At 43.0% G+C, this 19047-nt stretch overlaps 1 protein-coding gene across 1 annotated transcript in view; it reads right to left on the reverse strand.

Moving 5' to 3' along the window:
• DCSTAMP (dendrocyte expressed seven transmembrane protein) overlaps nucleotides 1-15727 on the reverse strand; it is a 183490-nt gene extending 167763 nt beyond the window's left edge. The window contains exon 1 of the mRNA XM_085604077.1: nucleotides 15688-15727. The gene's annotated coding sequence lies outside the window, so the exon portion shown is untranslated. The remainder of the gene's footprint in view (nucleotides 1-15687) is intronic.
• Nucleotides 15728-19047: the final 3320 nt, after the last annotated feature.

A 19047-nucleotide genomic window follows, 5' to 3' on the forward strand; every position in this document is an offset into this window, starting at 1 on the left:
TCATGACCACTCCATCAAACCACTCTCCCTAGGCAGCACATTCCCATGCTTGACCTTAGAAGGCCCAGCTAGACTGTAGAAGCCATGGTGTCCTAGCACCAGCAGGTAGACCCTACTAGTGGCAAGTGTGGGTTAACCTTAAAGGCCTGTCCATCACAATTCATGCTGAAGATCACCTCCAGTCTTGTGGGCAGGCTTACGATGCAACACACCCCAGAGTGACAGTGACTCTGTCACTGAGGTCACAGGACCCTTGAGGCCAGTCTGCCTCCCCATTGGTACCTCAATTGGCCTTGTTTCAGCAGTACTAGTGCAACTCACCATGGATTGGCAATGCAGGATCTGCACGCACACTAAACTAAGTTCACAAACTTCACAGCCTCTCTGCTCCATGCACAAGCACTTTTAACATGTGCTGCCTGCTCTGGGGCCAGTAGAATTATGCAGCAAGTGAGAACAAAATTATGCCACAGTGTTGACTAAATTATGCAGCACACAAAAAGGCTGCAGTGTAATGCAGTATATTTTCTGATACTGTATTATTTTGACATTTTTATACATACTGAAAGTCTCTGCAAATATTTTGCCTCATTAGTACCAGTGTAACAGTCAAATGAAACAATGAGAAAGGTTACCAGACAACCTTCACAAAGGGCCCTCCACTTCGCAGCAACACAAGTCACATGTTTTAGTAACTTTTGATCCATTTGAGCTACAAACAATCTATTATTTAAAATCATCAGATTATGCAGCAGTTGATGTATTATGTGGTAAATATGGCAGAGCCATAATTAGGTGGTAAACATTTGCAACCTGGGATATTTTGTCATTCATGTTTGAACTGCTCATGTAGAAAAAGGGAGGAGAAGTGCTGATGACAGAAACTGCATGGCTCGGAGACAAAGGCTTGTACTTCCACTTTTAAGTGTATTTGGGACATTCTGTGATTGGAAACGTATCCCACTTTGTGAATACATTTTAATGTGAATAACTCATATTCAACCTTTAATAAACATGTGGATCCATTGGTTGAATTAAATAATGTAATAAGTTGTAACTAGTCAGTGAAATACAAAGCAAATACTAAAAACTGGGATGTTTTGCTCTTGCTGGCCACACCTCTGACTCTGCCCACTGACCCAGTCCATGGGTTATTCCTCCCTTCTGATTCTCCACCCACTGTTCCCCTACTTTATTTCCCCCACTTCGACCACTGAAATGACATAGTTGCCCCAACCATTAGACTTATTTCCTCGTGTCTCGATTATTCAGCTTCTCCTCATCTTGCCGTGCTCCACTGTCTAATGTTAAGGCTGAAACATATATTCACCACACACTGACTTCTATTAGTTGTCTCTCCGAATGTTCAAATAACCAAGGGGCATATCAGCAAGTAGGCGATAAAAAATTATCGCCGCTTTTGCGTCCGCTTTCAGACGAAAAGCAGCGATCATTTTATTGCCTTATCAGCATTTCCCTTAACGCCCATCTTTGCATCTCTGGGCGTTCCTCCCAGGATAACGGAAGAAATGTCGCTAAGTGACATTTCTCCTATTATTAAGCCTCACGCAAAGCAGCATAGCGACAGGAAAAGTAGCGATAACCTCTGTTATCGCTACTTTCCTTACGCCTGCTTTGTAACTGACTTAGCCTTGATATCCTATGGAAGGTGGATATCATGGCTAAGTATGTGAGGCCCTATCAGCAAGCTATCTCCAAAAGTTGTGTGATTATCGCTGGATTTCCAGCGATAATCACACATTTGGCAGCTCGCGCTCTGAATTTTATCGCTTTGGAGATCAGCGTTGCTAATAGCACGCTATCTCCGCGATAAAATTCAGCCGGCACTTGCTGATATGCCCCTTAGTTCTCTAGTCGTACTGGGCTTCTTCCGGCTGTGATGGCCCAGCCAATCAACTGGAATCCTCGCCTGTGACGGGACGGCAGTCACCCTACTGTCCGGTGCCATTTAATGGCAGCAACAGACTGATTAGTTTGTAAACCCGAAGCTGTGTCGTATGTTCCATGACAAAATACCGTTCTTCCGCTTTTTTTACATCTCCGACTGTTGAATTCACTGGAACGTCTTCTTTCCTGTCACAACATGATCTTTTCCCTTCATAATACGTCATCGTTTCTTTGACATGCCGACTGTGTTAGTAAAAAATGCGTGGCCTGACTTGTTCTGCTTTTCACTTCCTCCGGGTCAAAGGGCTAAATGACCAAATTCAGGCGAAGTTATCATGCAAGAACAGCTCACTTCCCTACACGCTGCTGTTTCAGTGTTTCGCAGTTAAATCTACTCGGTAAACCTTTTGGGTATATTTTTGGTTGCAGCAATAAAATATTGATTTTTATATATCTTGGATCATAATTTCACTCTATTTCAGCTGCTTAGAGTTGAAAAACCTGTTTGTAACCACTCTTTGTTAAACACTGATAAGATGATAAATTACCCATGAATGTACAAGGAGTAAAGATGTTCAGTCATAGAAGTTGTTTTGTGAATGAGGCCTTTGGAATTAATAATAGCTACGATTTAAAAATATTCATTAATCATCCATATATATATGATTGATTAAGCCAAGTTATTGTATAGAATACCTGATTTAGAGGAGGATGGCAATGAAACATCTGCACTTGAACCGTGAGATTTACCATTCACGGCCCCTATTTCAATTCCACCCTATTTAGATTTAGATAGATGGCAGATGTCTTGCCTAGCAAATCTCCTTGCCCCCACCATTCCCCCCTCCAACGTGAGCGGTGAATCCACCGGATTGATAGTGGACAACCCGCCTACAGGATTAACTCGGTGAATGACCACTACAAAAGCTTGCCAGATTTAAGAACATATGTGTTTGGTGACCCTATTTTCAGAATATGGTCCAGGGAGCATGGAGGCCCCATTCACCCCCACAATGCAATATGCTATAAGAATGAATAGATGAAGAGAGATTTATAAAGCTCCCGGCTACTCAGAGGAGTGTCCTGGCGTTAGAGGGAAAAAACCCTACAGTACACACCAGCTAGCACACACCTCACCGTCACACTGGGAAGAGCCAGGATTTCACTAGGGCGAGCAGAAATTCTATGAGACTGAGAAGCAGATTTTAACGTCTATTTGGTAATCGAAGTAGGCCATTTTGAGACTCTGTCCTGCACACTCCCATGCAATCAGAGCCAAAGAGAGGGCAAATGAGATTATTTTGTTATGTTATGTGTATTTCTAAAGTGTACTTTCACCCGCGAAGGCATCTTAGCACAGAGCAGGTGTGTGTGCCTAACCCTGCCTATGGTAGATTGATTAATTGAAAAGCCGGGTCTTCAACTCCTTGCATAGTTCTAGAAGAGGAGAGGAAGCTCTGATGGGGAGTGGGAGGCCGTTCCATGCTTTTGGAGAGATGTGAGCGAATGCCCGCCCTCCTGATCTGGTTCTGAGTATGGATGGGATGTGTGCGAGTAGGAGTTTTGCGGAGCAGAGGTGTCTGGAGATGCGACTGTTCAGGTAGGTGGGGCCTAAATTGTGGATTGCCTTGAATGTGTGTGAGGAGTTTGAAATGAACATGTTTGTGTATCTTGAGCTAGTGGAGCTCCCTGAGATGTGTTGTGATGAGAGTTCTGTTTTGGAGGTTGAGGTGAGCCTGGGTGCCGAGTTCTAGATTGTTTGTAGTCTTATAGTGAGTTGCTAGGTGACCCCAGCATAGAGGGTTTTCCGTAGTCCAACTTGCTGGTGACTAGGACGTGAGTGGCAGTTTTTCTAGTGTTGCTTGGAAGCCTTATGAAGATCTTCCTCAGCATCTTCAGGGTGTGGAAGCAGAATGCAGTGACACTGTTGACTTGTGCGGTCAGGTCCAGTTTGCTGTCAATGATTATTCTGAGATTCTTTGTGTGGTTCCAAGTTCAGCCAGGCACTAGTTGGAGCCCCATGGTGAGGTGTTCTTGCCAGCGATCATTACTTCTTTCTTGTGGGTGTTGAGCTTGAGACATATGGCTTTTATCCAGTTAGTGACTTCATTCAGAAAGGCAGTGTACTTGCTTCTTGTGTTGAAGGTCCTACACGAGAGGTAGAGTTTGAGTTGCATATCGTCGTCGATGGGGAGAATGTTGATATTGTGTCCGTGGATGAGTCTGCAAGCTTCCAAGGAGTAGGGTGACAGGCTGGCAGCTTGTGTTTTATCAGCTAAGAAGGAACAGATCCAGCAGAGAATAGACCCTTGGATGCAAGTCTGCTGCAAGTGCATTATGAGGATGGGGTGTTAAATCATGTCAAATGCTTCATAGAGATCAAGGAAAATGAGGTGTTCTATGTCTCCCCTGTCAAGGATCATATGGATGTTGTCTGTGGTGACAAGGAGTGCTGTTACCATACGGTGGTTGGGCCTGAATCCAGACTGTGTGGCATGGAGGTGCTGGTGGTTGTTGAGGTGGTTGGTGAGGTGTCAATTGATTAGTTTCTCTGAGATCCTTGACAGGCATGGTAGCAGAGAGATGGGTCTGTACTTGGAAAGTGTGGCTGGGTCAGCAGACAGTTTCTTGAGGAGGGGGATGATGGTGGCATGTTTCCAGGTGCCTGGAAATGTGGCTGAGTTGATGGAGGCATGAGGGCGGGTGATAGTGCTTCTCTGATTGATAGGAAGTCCTTTGTTGAAGGCGTGGCGGGGCATGGGTTAGATTGAGCCCCTGAGTAGATTGTCTTCATGGTAGAAGTGATCTTGATGGTGGTGACTGTGGGCCACGAGGTCAGGGTTCGTTCTTCTGCGTGATGGGAAGTTGAGTTGTGACTGTGACAGGGTCTGGTTGAGAGTCAAAGCTCCTGTGTATGGAGGTGATTTTGGCACAGAAGAATTTGGAGAGCTTGTTGCACAGGTTTTGTGAGTGGCTGATGTTGCTGGAGGCAGCAGGGGGCACGATGAAGTTGTTGATGTGGTGAAGATTCCCTTGCTACTATTAGTACCAGCGTCAATGCGGTCTGCATTAACTGTGTGCTTGGTGTTCCACATCTGCTGGTTGTAGCATCTTAAGGCTGACTTGAAGATGTGTTTATCTGTAGTGTCTTAACTTGTCCTCCACCTGAGCTCCAGTTGCTTGCAGTGGCATTTTGTCAGCCTGAGTTCCTCTGTGAACAACTGGCCTGGGGTCGGACTGGCCTGGGGTCGGACTCTTGCCATTGGGTTGCGCTTGAGGGGAGCCAGGATGTTGGTGCATGCGGTGATCCAGCTGGTGACGTTCTTGACGGCCTTTGGAGAGGTGCTGGTGTGATTGGGCTGGTGAGTAGAGAGGAGGTAGACGCACAATACTCTTCTGTGATGCTTTTCCAGCTGAGGTGTGCGGTTCCAATGGTGGTAGGTCTGTGGTGGTGCGGGTGGGTATGCCGAAACTGATGAGGGTTTTGTCTGTCCTGGTGAGAGATGCTGGCTTGTCGACTGTGATGTTGCTTATTGAGTAGAAAATCAAGTCCAATAGGTGTCAGGAAGTGTGTGTAGGTTTGGTAAAGTGATGGGTGAGGCAAAGTTTTGTGAGGTTGTCTAGAAGGGCCGAGGAGTTTGGGTTGGTACAATCTTCTAAGTAAAAGTTAAGCTCTCCATTGAGATATGAAGGTGCTGGCTTTGATGGTGAATAGTGCAACAAAGTCCGTGATGGCACTGGCAAAATTGGTTTGGGGACCTGGTAGTCTGTATATTAGGGTTCCACCCAGGGAGAAGTTGCCTGTGATGCATATCTTGAACATGAAATGTTCCATGTAGCTGGTGGGGGTGTCCAGGTAGGTGGTGCAGCTGATGCTATCTATAAATAGGATAGCGACTCCAACTCTTCGCCTATGGTGCAAGGGTGCCTGAATTGGCGCTACACTGCTAAGTGTAGTGCCAGCGCAGGGGGAAACGCAAGGCTGCACCATATCCTTGTAAATATGTTGCAGCTGTGGATTTCTGAAGTGGCGGAGTGAGGCGTTAAGCCATGACGGCTAACGCCTCACTCCACCACTTCCTCGTACATATGCCCCAGAGACTTTATTTCCCAGGCTAATTTGATGATTTTGACAAGCCTAACAAAGATGTCATCAAGTGTGTGCCATATCGCTCAATTACACACATTAATTTTACTGCTTCACAGACTAAAACAAAAGTGCTTGTTTTGGGATAGGCTTGATTGTATGCCTACAGAACATAAGGGATCCCCCCCCAAAAACATATTTACAGGCTAAGGACTGAGTGGAACCGAGAACAACATGCAGTGCAAAAGGTCCCGCTAGACTGTTTAAGTCATCGCAAAAGGACTAAATCCCAAGGAAGAGACCCAGATTATACTCTATAGCATTTTGAATTACATGATCATTTTTTATTTTTTATTCGTATTACAAACCCTACTTCTTTTTTACTCTTCTGTTACAGCTTATGTTTCATCATTTGCATATTGTCATTGTCATATATAATGGAAATATTAATCAATTAACATGCACTATTTACCACAAATTCCATCTATTGGAGAAAAAAATCACTGGTTATCACTTTAAAAATGTCTTCTACCTCATTCATCCATACTATTCCACTCTCATCTCTGACATAACACTCATACCACATACCACACAATCTACAACCAGAAGTTCAGAAAACTACATCCCACCCCTCCCAACACACACAATCTGGCGGAGTCTGTTGTCGCTCCTTCCGGTATGGTGTCACCGAACTGGGTACAACAGTCAGCATATGTTTCTGTGGATTTACATTGACTTTACCACCTTCTACAGGAACATAACACAGTTATATATGTATAAAAGCCAGTGAGACAAACAGGGATATCTACAAACAACAAAAATAAATATTTACTCCTTCAGCTCATAATAAGGCACAGAATTAATCTAGGTCAGTTCCTCAATTAGGTTGAGAATAGCTTTCACAAAAAAAATACAAGAACAATAAAATAATGCTCTTGGACTCTCCCAACACCCAAGTGCACCACAGATATATTGTGCAAAGAAAGCCAACATGCTCACATAGTTCACCAAAAGAGATTTTTGTTAACAGATGTGTAGTTTTTGTGCCTTCACCCAACGTGCCATATACCTACTGTGCCTGGGCCTATTACTGGGGTTATAGATGTCCATTGTGTTAATACATACCCATATCCTTCCCATGAGCACACAGAACACATCGCACCCCTATCAGAGTAAAAGGTATATTCCATCACCAGATGTATGCACTCACATGATGACACTAAAATGATGGTTTCATCACAGTAATAAGTCTGGGTCATTGGGTAATCAAACAAGTATTTGCAATGCAATAGGTCTCGTATTTACACGAGACCTATTGCATTGCAAATGGTAGGCATCACGGACAATTGGGGATGGAGAAGGTATGGACCACATCAGGGAGGGCGGGGAGGGGGAAGAAGGCAAGGACAATGGGGGGCAAGAAGGCACGGACAACGGGAGGGCGGGCGGGCGTGCGGGGGGAAGGCACAGACATTGGGAGGGCGGGGAGAAGGCATGGACAACGGGAGGGAGGGCTGGGGGAAGAAGGCAGGACAACGGGAGGGAGGGGGGAGTAAAGAAGGCACCAAAGCATGTCATGCCTGCAGTAGGAGAACCTCATTAAAGAAAATAGTGCTCACAGTCTAAATAACACGTACCGTGTATCAACCATAGTAAAGGGGCCAGTCGCAATGGGAGGTGACAAATGAACAAGCCTATTGACGAATCAGAAGCCAGTATTTAGGACGGACAATGACGCAAGCCAATGGCAAATATGGTTGGAGAGTGGGCGGGGCTTCTATTCACTAGTCCTCTACAATAAGTCTCGTAGAGCAGCTCTCGACCTAAAAAACCACTGAAGGAGAAAACAGGCAAAAAGGCCCAATAGTGAAACTCTGTCCATGAGGTAGGTTAATAGAAAGAGTGAATGAATATACATGTACAAAAATGTTACCTATGGCAGACATTGTCCCAAATGAGGCAAATTGTAGCCCCCAACATCAGTTTCTATCTTCCCTTTTTTCGTACTGGCCTTAACAGTACCAGGTCTATTTGGGAGCGCGGTTCGACAATGTTTTTTTTGTAGAGCTTCCAAAAGAAATCTGAGAAGTTTGAGAAGCATAATTTCTATCCAGTCTCACGTTCTAGTGTGCCTTAACGCTCTAGCTTTGCGGTTTTTAAAACAGACATGTAGCTGGCCTCACTAGCACCAGGTCTCACAGGGGTATACTTCGTAGGAACGTCCATTTAAAACTAACCAAAGAAGGGATCAGGAAAAGATCTAAACTGGGAGCTCGGATGAACGTACGGCACATGCCTCAATATATCCCTACTCACTAACGTAAGCACTTTCTTCCAATCAACTGGGAACCTCTGGGATTTAGTCCTTTTGTGATTACTTAAATAGGCTAGAGGGAACTTTTGCACTGCTGTAGGTTTAGTTGTATGTCAGAATATCATCTACAGAAATATTGCCTGACATAAATATTGTGACCTAAATATAGTTTATAAATGTAGAGCCATATTATCAAGGAACGGCGATAACATTATCACTGCTTTAGCGACAGGAAACGGCAGCTAGAGCGGTGATAATGGACTTGATAATATGCCCTTGTGAATTCCCATAGAAGCCCAGGTTCTGGTGTGAACCTGTGCTTCTATGGGAATTCTCAAGGGCATATTATCAAGCCCATTATCGCCGCTTTAGCGGCGGTTTCCTTCCGCTAAAGCAGCGATAATGTTATCGCCGTTCCTTGATAATATGGCCCGTATTGTTCTGTTGGGTGTACATTTCCTATTATTAACTTCAATGAGGCAATATTTTTGTAGACAACATTTATTTTAGATGATATTCTGACAACTAACTCCTATGGGATTGCCTTTTGTCGGTGCACATTGGCCTAAATCAGGCTTCTCCAATAGTAGCTCATGAGCTACTGGTAGCTCTCCAGTTACCTGTAAGGAGCTCTGCTGTGTGCAGCCCAGCTCACTAATTTTGAAGCTTTGCTTGGCTGAATTAATATATCTACACCAACATGTAAAAGTGTGTATTTTAGAATTTTTTTTATTTATTTTCAGAACTCCTAAGCTAATGTTTGGGAAAAAAAATTGAATTTCCACAATATATTTAAATTAGTTATATTAGTGATGTAGCACTGTGGTACTTTTTACTAGTATTATACATTTTGAGCTATACCGGCAATGTATTATTCATGTAAAGGCATTCTAAATAAACAAAACCCTTTTCTACATTACTGCTGTCAACCCTGCCTGGTGCACAGAGGTGTTCACATTTTTTTTTTGTTTTTATTTTTTGCTGTTGTGAAATCGCTCCTCTTGATTGCCTCTTCTCATGTAAAGTCTTTTTCTTGTACCCCTTTTTTAATTTAATATGTATCACTCTTGCCTGTTTGTTTTTATTCAATGAACAATTGTTTTTCCTGTACTGTTTCTGATCATGTAAAGCGCTCTGATGCCCCCGGGTCTAACCGGCGCTATATAAAACCTTTCAAATAAATAAATAAATTGCTGGTAACCTGCCAAATGGTGGGCACTAATATAATCCTGTCCGATGTGGTCACTATTACATCATTAATATAATTAGTAACTTGAGATGATTTTTACTAAGCATAAGTAGCTCTCATTGCAGAAAAGATTTGAGAGCCCTTGCCTAGATCATTCTGGATTTACACGGGGCAGTTACTATCTTAGGAAAGTTCATTAGATACCTTGCTGGCAGCATTGGAGTAGAGAAGGCCTTTCCTCCCACAGAGTTTTCTGAGACTCTATTATCTGAACATACACCATATCTGCACTGGCCAAAACTTTTGTTCAAATGTTCAAACTATTAAGAGTCAATTGTGCAAATGAAAATTAATCGAAATGCATCTGAAAAAATCTGTCTGTAGATTGGGACACAACAGAATGCTTGTTATTCCTTTTTAGGTCTGGCATTAGGCAAAACCTTTTTTTTTTTTAAAGTTTAAAAATGCTTTATTGAGAATAAAAATAAACAGTATGCAATTACATCTAATAATAAAAATGATCAATAAGACAATACAAGTAAATGTAAAAGACGTAGAAATACAATGCATCAACCTAAAAACAAGGAAAAGATACTGGATTGTTCAAAAATTAAACGTAAAACATCACTACTATTATGAGAATACATGCCTAAAACTTGAATTGTAATATGAAATTAATTGCTTAAGAATAAATGCATTGTAATCTTTTTAGAGATAAGAAAAGAAAAAAGAAATGAAAGAGGCAGAGAAAAAGGAAAAGAAAAGAAAAGAGAGGGAAAAGGAATGCAGTATCAGATTGAAGAAGCAAGTCATATTAAATATAAAATAATATGAACAATTGTAATTATAGGCAATTATAATCTAAGGAGGTTCGAAAGTACAAACAGTAGAAACTGATCTGTCCATATTCCTAGATAAAAAAGAAGTAAGGGGTAACCATAACAAATCCTTTTTAATTTTTAATGGAATAGATGTAGCATGAGCACGATCTAATCGATGATGATGACATAAGTTCCACCATGCCATATATGAGATTTTACCTGTATTCTTCCAATTAGAGGTAATAATTTGAAAGGCCAAAGCGATCATTATGTCAAGGAGTTTACCAGCCAAACGTTGCAAAGCCCAAATAGGGAGAGCACTACCCCAAAAAATATATTGAAAATCAAAGGGAAGGGATCCCAAAAGGATGCCATTCATTTTGTGCCAAATTTGTAAGCAAAACTTTTTCACAAGAGGGCAATCAAAAAACATATGAAAAAGGTCACTCTTATCATGTGCACATGACCAATATTTAGCATTAGAGGACACTTTATATTTGTAGAAATTTGTGGGTGTAATAAATAATCTGTTATAAAAATAATACAATGTTTGTGTAGTGCTTGCTGATGAGGATGAGGTATGAATCTTGGCCCAAATTGAGTTCCAAGTGTGAGCAGAAAATTCTTGGTGCAAGTCTGATTCCCATAAAAGTTCTATTTTGTGTTTTGATACGGATTTAGAGGGGTTGATCAGTAGTTTGTATATAGTTGAAGCTTTCAGTTGGTTAGAGAAGTCAATTGAGGAGAAGGAGAGTGTGTAACTATAACTGGGAGAGATTGCTGAGAAATAAATGTATTGAGGAGGGGCCTAAGAAGTTCAAACTCGGAAGCATATTTGTTGGATATCTGAAATTTTTCTTGTATCTCGGAAAAAGACAATAAAATGTTATTTGAAACAAGATCTCTGATAGTGATGATGCCATTTTGAATCCATTCTTTCCATGCAAGCATCATATTGTTTAATTTAAGGTTAGTATTATACCATATAGGGGTTTGTAAAATAGAATCAGAGATGGTGTTAGAGGAAACAAGTAAGGGCTTACTAATGGCAATTGAATGAGTAAGTATGGGGAAATTATGCCTCGTGGGGGTCGAGATATATGAATCACATCCTTAAAACTAAAAGGGGAAAACTGTGCATGCTCTAATTGACTCCATACCGTGGATGGCTCTGAATAGTTGTCAGAAAGGGAACGCCAAATATGTTTCTTTCTCTCTTTCTTGCCTTATTGCCTTCTTTCATTCTTTCTTTCTGTTTTCTTTTCTTCTCTTTTCCCTTCTCAATTTCTTTATTTCACTCTCTTTACTTCTTTTTTTCTTTCTTTCTTGCTCTTGTCTTCCTTCATTTTTTCCATCCTTCTTAATCTTTTTCCTTCCTTCCTTCCCTCTTTCTTTTCTTTTTTTCTTCGCCTTCGTTTTCCTTCTCTCTCTTTCTTTCCTTTCCTTCTTTATTCCATTCCCTCTTTCCTTCTATTTCTCTTTCCTTCCTTCTTTCCTTCTCTCTTTCATTACATTCCTTTGCTATTTCCTTCTCTCTTTCTTTCCTTCCCTCTTTCCTACTCTTTCTTTCCTTCTCTCTGGCTTGAATTCTCCTTCCTTCTCACTTTCTTCCCTTCTCTTGCTTCTCTAGTTCTTTTCTTCTCTTTCCTTTTTCTTTCCTTCTCTCTTTCATATTTGCTGACTTCACAATGAGTTACAGCATGCTGCTCTTTCACAGGGAACACATCCACACACAAAGTAGTTCCCTTCAGTGACAGGAAGTACGTAATGTGTGTTTTTTCTAGTTCCCTTCAGTGCCAAGGAGCACTGTGGTAATGCAGATTTTTTTTAGACCCCAAAAACTTTTTTGCTTATAGCAAATTACTTTTTTAGACTGATGAGGGTCTGGCATATTTCCAAACAATGAAGATTTCTAAAAACCATGACAAAACAAAAAAAAAGAATTTCCAGAGGGCTGGCAGTCAACACCAGAACATTTGGCTTTGCCAATGCTAGTTTTTGATGTTGATGTAACAGCACAGGCACAATGAGTGAAGAAAATGCAACTTATATATCAAAAAAGAGAAACTAAAGTGTTCTAGTAGTATAGAAAACAAGTACAAGATGCTGATTTCCCCTCCAATGGACAGCAATCACAAAGCCTGCATTGTAAATATCAATTTCCAAAAAAGGCAAGTCCCTATGCAATGGAAAACTCGAGTTGAGTACATCTATGCAGGTTCCCAATGGATTTTCGACAGTGTTTATAGGCCTTTGTTCCATTGTAAGTGGGTATTTTTACTGCTATATATACGTTCAGGCTAGGTTCAGAACACAGTAGCATTGATCATGTCCAAGGCAAAAAATTAAATAATCCACTTAACAGAGAAGGACACCAAGTACGTCCTATAGGGTGATGGAACAACATCGGCAAAAGTGTATTTACCAGAAATGCTGTTTCTAGATTGGATCCAGATATGGCAAATTTGATTAGTAAATCTAGCTTCATCGAGGTGCAGCAAGCAAGTGATAACACTGAAAAATGTACAACATCCTGGACCATATAAGGATATTTTGGTAAACAAGAAACCTACGTTTATGTCAACAGCGTGCCTTCCTGAGAGAAATGGAGTATGTAGCGCTTTGAGCTGGCAGTGCACAATCTCTCATCTGATTTTTGTGCTGTTGGTGGAATCGTAGACTCAGTCTATCTTGCAAGCAGTAATACTTCCTCTACTCACAACAAAATTAGCTGATCGCATGTATCCAGCTAGTGGCCAAATAAGTGTTGCTATCCAAGTGAGATAGTGTGCACAAGGCAGCTGTCTCCCATTGGTGTGGGAAGGTCTAGAAGTTACTTGTATTAGAAAAAATTTTCAAGTCAGGTTGTTATATAGCTTTCAGCAGCTGGTGCACAGTTGCTCTACTGTTGCTCACATCTGTGGCGTAAAATGCCATAACGCTGCATACTATGTTATGGTGTGGTCGACTGGTGAGCTCATTTGATTAAAGCAGTGAAGAGTTGTGTCCCATTTGAACGACACCAAGCCCTGATTTACAAAGATTTTGCATTGTCGTTGCATCACTTGTTTAACTCAGCCCGACACAAAATCCTTTTTTGTATTTCCAAGGCCACAGAAATGCTGTTTTACATGGCTTTTTAAGAAAAAGTAACGCTACCCGGTAGATTGTGCTGTCTTGCGTTACTTTGTGTCAGGTAGGCATGGGTGTTCAGGTGTATCCACCCTTGGATTCTGACGTAACCCATATTTACAAAGAGATGCAGACATGGGTTTCTACTTGTTATTTCCTCTTTGCATGAATGCTGTTTACTGCAGCACGCTTGAAAAAAGGACACCGCCTCAAAGGATCGTTTTTTGTGCAAGAAGGTACACATTATTTCAAAAACACTCTCCTGACCATAATGCAGACAACCTTGCACTTTGCGCCAGAACTGGGAGATAGTAGAACTGCGCCATTTTTTTTAAAAGATATGGGGGCGTATTTACATGCCCCTTGCGCCGCCAGTACGTCACTTTTTCCCATGTTAAAAGTGACGCACAGGCAGCGCAAGGGGCTTGTAAATAAGCCCCATGGTGTACTTCTGCTCTTTCCAGGTGACTCAACTCAGCGCCGCAACTTTGCTTGCTGCTCTGCATGATGCATCTTCTTTGCAAATATCCCCCTCAATTTCACATCCTGTGAAGGCGCTTTAGGTCCTTATTGCACTTTTTGCCTCATGATGAATATCATTACATTTTATGTGCAAACCAGTGTGAGTGTGAAATTATTTTGTTCCCTTCTGCATTGATTTTATGCAGATGGATATGATTCGTTAATATTAAGAATTCATATCTGTGACAACTAACATTTAATGATGGCACCATTTTAGGATAACACACCATAAATCCTGTTAACAGTAACAGAGTCACGCCCGGCACGACGCGTGGGGAGGGGGTTTAGTGCTGGGAGGGGGGTAATTACATTTTTTTTTTAAATCAAAATAATTAAACTTACATGGCCGGGTCCCGGGTCACGCATCTTATCTGCTGTCCTGCTCTCCAGGACCAGTAAGCAGAAGCAGGTAGCCAAGCTCCCTCCCTCCCCTAAGCCAATCACAACACTGCTTGAGCAGCATTGTAATTTGGTTGGGACGCCGACCAGCCAGGGACTAATGGGGAGGCCATTTTCTCCATGTAGGCTGCATGCATCCTACATGGAGAAAAGGCAAAGTATGCATGACTGGTTTGGGCGGCCCCCGAGGGCTGACCAAACAGTCTTAGCACACTTGGGAGCGGTAAGGCACACCATTCCTCCCCTCCCCTGCTCTCAGAGCAGCCCCGCCCACCTGCCTACAACCAAACATAGAATGGTAATAACCGAAAGTTATTACCATTTTATGTTTCTGCTTCTCGCACTGCGAGAAGCAGTGGGGCGACGCTCCTCCGCCCTAGTGGAGGAGCCGCCCCTGGGACCAAGCTGACCATAGGCATTCTTATGTCCGATCCTCACAAACCGGGATGGTTCTTAGCCCAAGTTAGTTAAAATGAGAATGAATAGAACGCTGTAGTTCATTCTTTTTCATCACATGAATGTATGCACATTTAAGACTAATATTTCGTTGTGCGGAAAAACTACCTGATTGCAGAGGGAGTGGCCCAGCTGGTAAAGCATCTCCATACTTATTTAATGCCAGTTTAAGCTCCACGTGCCCCGAGTACCATGCATTGGAACCCAAGGGTGCGGTAGAAATAAGTGGCAAGATAATTTGATGTTTATAATCTGCAGTCAGCGCGCACACACACACTCACAAACAGACACACACACTTATTTGAAAACGTGCAGGGTGAATCGTACAATTCAATATCATCGATAACTTTTGTGGGTGCTGTGATCACTCTCAAGGGGCGAAGCCTCGAGAAAGTCATAATGATTCCCCCTTATTCAGCAACGGTAGACACTAAATAGCATTTTAATCTCGATTTATGAAGGCAGAAAGTTATAAAGAAAGTGAATGAGCCAGAATCTGAGCACATGGAATTAAATGATCAAATCTCATTACATCGACCTTGTGACTATAGGTTCAGCTCCGTAAAATGATTTGAACATACAGTCTCTCAGACAATGGTTTGCACTATAGTAATACAATCAGTGATCAATAAGTAATACACATGTGTATGTGTATGTATTAGTGTACTTAATACTATGTGCTACTTGACACATTTGTTTTCGTTGTCAGGTTATAAATGACTCTTTGTTCTGCTTTATTTAATGCCAGCTTAATTATGTTCATAAAGGAAACTCGATAATCCTCCTCTCCATTATGTTGATATTCCATGAATTAAATATGAAATGGCACGGGGTCACATCAAATCTAAATTTCCCTTACCTTAGTTAGTTGCTCTTGCAAGTACCCGGAGCAGTGGCACTCTCATTGCAGACACCGAAGTAAAAAATCCCCGTCTTACATACTTTACTCCCTCCTCCGCTCCCTCCCACATACAGCATACCACCACAGATATACGTGGCAAAAGGCAGGGAAAGAGGAAACCGACAACAGTCTCATGTGTTCAGTCGGAGGCTGTACAGGGATGAGGAATACATTGTCACTGGAAAATCGTGATTAAGCAGCCACACGTGTTGTCAAAAAACCCATCTATTTTCAGTCCAAAAATTAGCTGCTTCAAAGTTTTCATAAAAAATGCTAGTAGATTATTAGCCTTTTAACCCAAATATTTAACCGTTGTAGTTTACTGGCAGTTACTGGTATTGTAAACAACTTGGCAATGTGTTCCTTTTACTAGAGTGTTCCTGAACGGCTCCCTGTCTTGATAGTAGGGTTGTGATGTGCCTGGATATTGGGCCTGCTATGCAGCAGAGGGCCAGGTCTATGACAGATTTTAGGATACCAACATAAGATTACATGCAATTAAGATGAATTACAACCGTTTACATAGTCAGGGGTGGTCCTGGAAACTTTCGAGGACCCAGTCATTCCGGGTCTGTGCTGGACACCTGTTCTTTAGAGAGTTTCTTGCCACTTCCGGCTACAAGACACCACCTGTGCTCTAGCACTGAAAACCAAAGCTGCACTCTGTCTGCCACTTTACTCCTTCTTATGGAGAGGGATATTGCAGCACACAATATATACAGTCGCGGCCCGTGCAGGTAAGAGCGGAGGGGCCGGGTTGGGGGGCATTCGACAGACGACCACCAGGGAAAATTAAATAAATAAATAATTTTCACCCGAACGTCGTCTGTCGAAATCACCCCACCCCTCCCCCCCTCACCGCTCCACTGCTTTTACCTGCAGGGGTCACAGCTGAATATATAATGAACGTGGGCTCCAGAAATGTGGGTCATTACCGAAAAGTAGGACCTCGGTTTTCTCCGAGTCCAATTTGAGGCAATGCTTGCCCATCCAGTTGCTGACGGCTCTCATGCAGTTGCGAAAGTGGGAAATGGTGACTTCCACACTATTGGAGGCCTACACAACAATCTGCTTGTCGTCGGTGTACAAAGTGGGGGAGAACCCAAAGGATCTGCTCCAGTGGTTCTGACGAGGGATACTGGCTTCAAACTTGCTGTGAAGACAGTGTAGGCCTCAGGGGTGTTGCAGAATCACCACCTGTGTTGCTGAACCTTTCAGAGTCCATAGGAGCCCAGGAATAGCAGGCAGGTCAGCGTAGTTGCTGTGCCTGCAGATGCAGGGAAGTGACTCCTTCACTTCAAGGGAGATTCCTTCAGGTGTCTTGGAGGTCCACAAGTCTGTAGAAGAACCTGTATGGAGCACATGCATGAAAGAAGCAGAAGACTGGCAAGGCATCAAGACCAGGTGCAGAAGGAGTCTTCCCAGTTGCAGTCTTGGTTCCCAAAGCAAAGTCCAGCGAAGGCCAAATGGCCCAGACGGTTGAAGATAAAGCGGTTTCGGATCTGAATCTTGTCCAAAGACGAATCTAAGGAACCACCCACAGGTAAGCCCTTAAGTTCCATAAGGAAAGGATTGGGACGATTCAGAGCTCCAGCCCAGAAGGGGGTCTGGACATTGGGGAGGACACTGCCATGTCCTTTGTCCAGTTTCATGCCAGAGTGGGAGCCAATGGCTCCCTGAACTGGTTCTAACTGGAGTATGCAAAGAGGGCACCAAATGTAGCAGCCATAGTTTGCTGTCCGGGTCTAGAAGACTGGTACCGGGAGAACTGAGGGTCTTCCGGAGGAGCTTTACAGTGCATGGAATCCTACCCCAACACCGTTATGATTCCAACATGTTTGATACCAAACATGACGGGGGTTTGTTACAGCAAGTTTAGTTAGTCATCGCGTAATGACACATGGCCACTCTATGTATCGTAATGGCTGATGCACTTACAACCCGGGAGAATGGACTCCGTGTGTTGAAGGGGTGTCCTGCTCATGCAGGGGCAACTTCACATTTATAACCGAGCACCCTGCCTTCAGGATTGAAAGGCCTGCCTTAGGGGTGACCTATAGGTTTTAAGTGCAGTGACCACAGATTTAAGGAAACTTATATCTGTTGTAAGTGGTGCTAGCCCCAATTTACACAAGCTGCAATTGCAGGCCTGTGGTTACAATTTGAGTGGTCTTCCTTGGGTGGCATAACACATGCTTTAGCCCATGGGGGACCTCTGGTGTACCTATGCCCTGGGTACCTTAGTACCATATACTAGGGACATACAAGGGTACACCAGTAGCCAATCTGGGGTGTACCTAGGTACTTACCATGTCCAATTTAGGGAGGAAGCATAGAGACTGGGGTCCTAATTTGCAGGAGCCCAGTCAGACTAGCCAGTAAAACATAATGACACCATCAAAACGTGGGGGTGACCATGAAAGCAGATCCAACTTTCCTACACCATGCCCCCCCCCCACACGTAAGGAGATGAGTCTAACCTTGCCCAATTGAGTCTTCATTTTCTAAGGGGAAATATCTGGAGAGTCCATTTGCGTTAGCATGGTTACTCCCAGGCCAATGTTACATCGAAAGGTTTATCCCCTGTAGTCAAATGGACTTCAAAAGTTTGGGATTTTCACCCTTCATTTGTTTAAGCCATTAGAGGGGCTTATTGTCTGTCTGAACAAGGAAGTGAGTACCAAACAGCTATGGCTTTAACTTCTTCATGGCCCAGCCCACAGCAAAGGCCTCACTATCTATAGCTGACCAACGTTTCTCCCTAGGGTCAACCTTCTACTTTAAAAGCTACTGGTTGGTCCTGGTCCTCTGTATTTAGTTGTAACAAACCAGCTCTTACCCCTATCTCAGATGCATCTGTCTGGACCATGAAGGTTTTGGAGTAATCAGGACTTTACAGAATGGGAGCAGTGCACATGGCCTGCTTCAGGTCATCAAATGCCTTTTGACAGCTAACTGTCCACCGAACTTTCTTAGGCATTCTCTTGGAGGTGAGATCAGTAAGGGGAGTCAAAATGGACCCATATCCCTTAACAAGCCTCCGGTGGTACCCAGTCAGGCCCAAGAAAGCTCTGACCTGAGTGGGAGCAACCCAGTCCATTATGGTCTGGATTTTGCTCTCCAATGGCTGCACTTGGCCTCCACCTACCAGGTGACCCAAGTATACAACTTTGCTCTGTCCTATGTGGCACTTGGTGGCCTTGATACTGAGTCCTGCCTTTTGCATGGCCTTCAGAATATTTCTGAGGTGGGCCAGGTGATCTTCCCAGGTGGAGCTAAAAACAGCAATATCATCTAGATATGCAGCACTATAGGCTT

Source organism: Triturus cristatus, chromosome 5_1 (assembly GCF_964204655.1).
Source record: "Triturus cristatus chromosome 5_1, aTriCri1.1, whole genome shotgun sequence".
Taxonomy (NCBI): domain Eukaryota; kingdom Metazoa; phylum Chordata; class Amphibia; order Caudata; family Salamandridae; genus Triturus; species Triturus cristatus.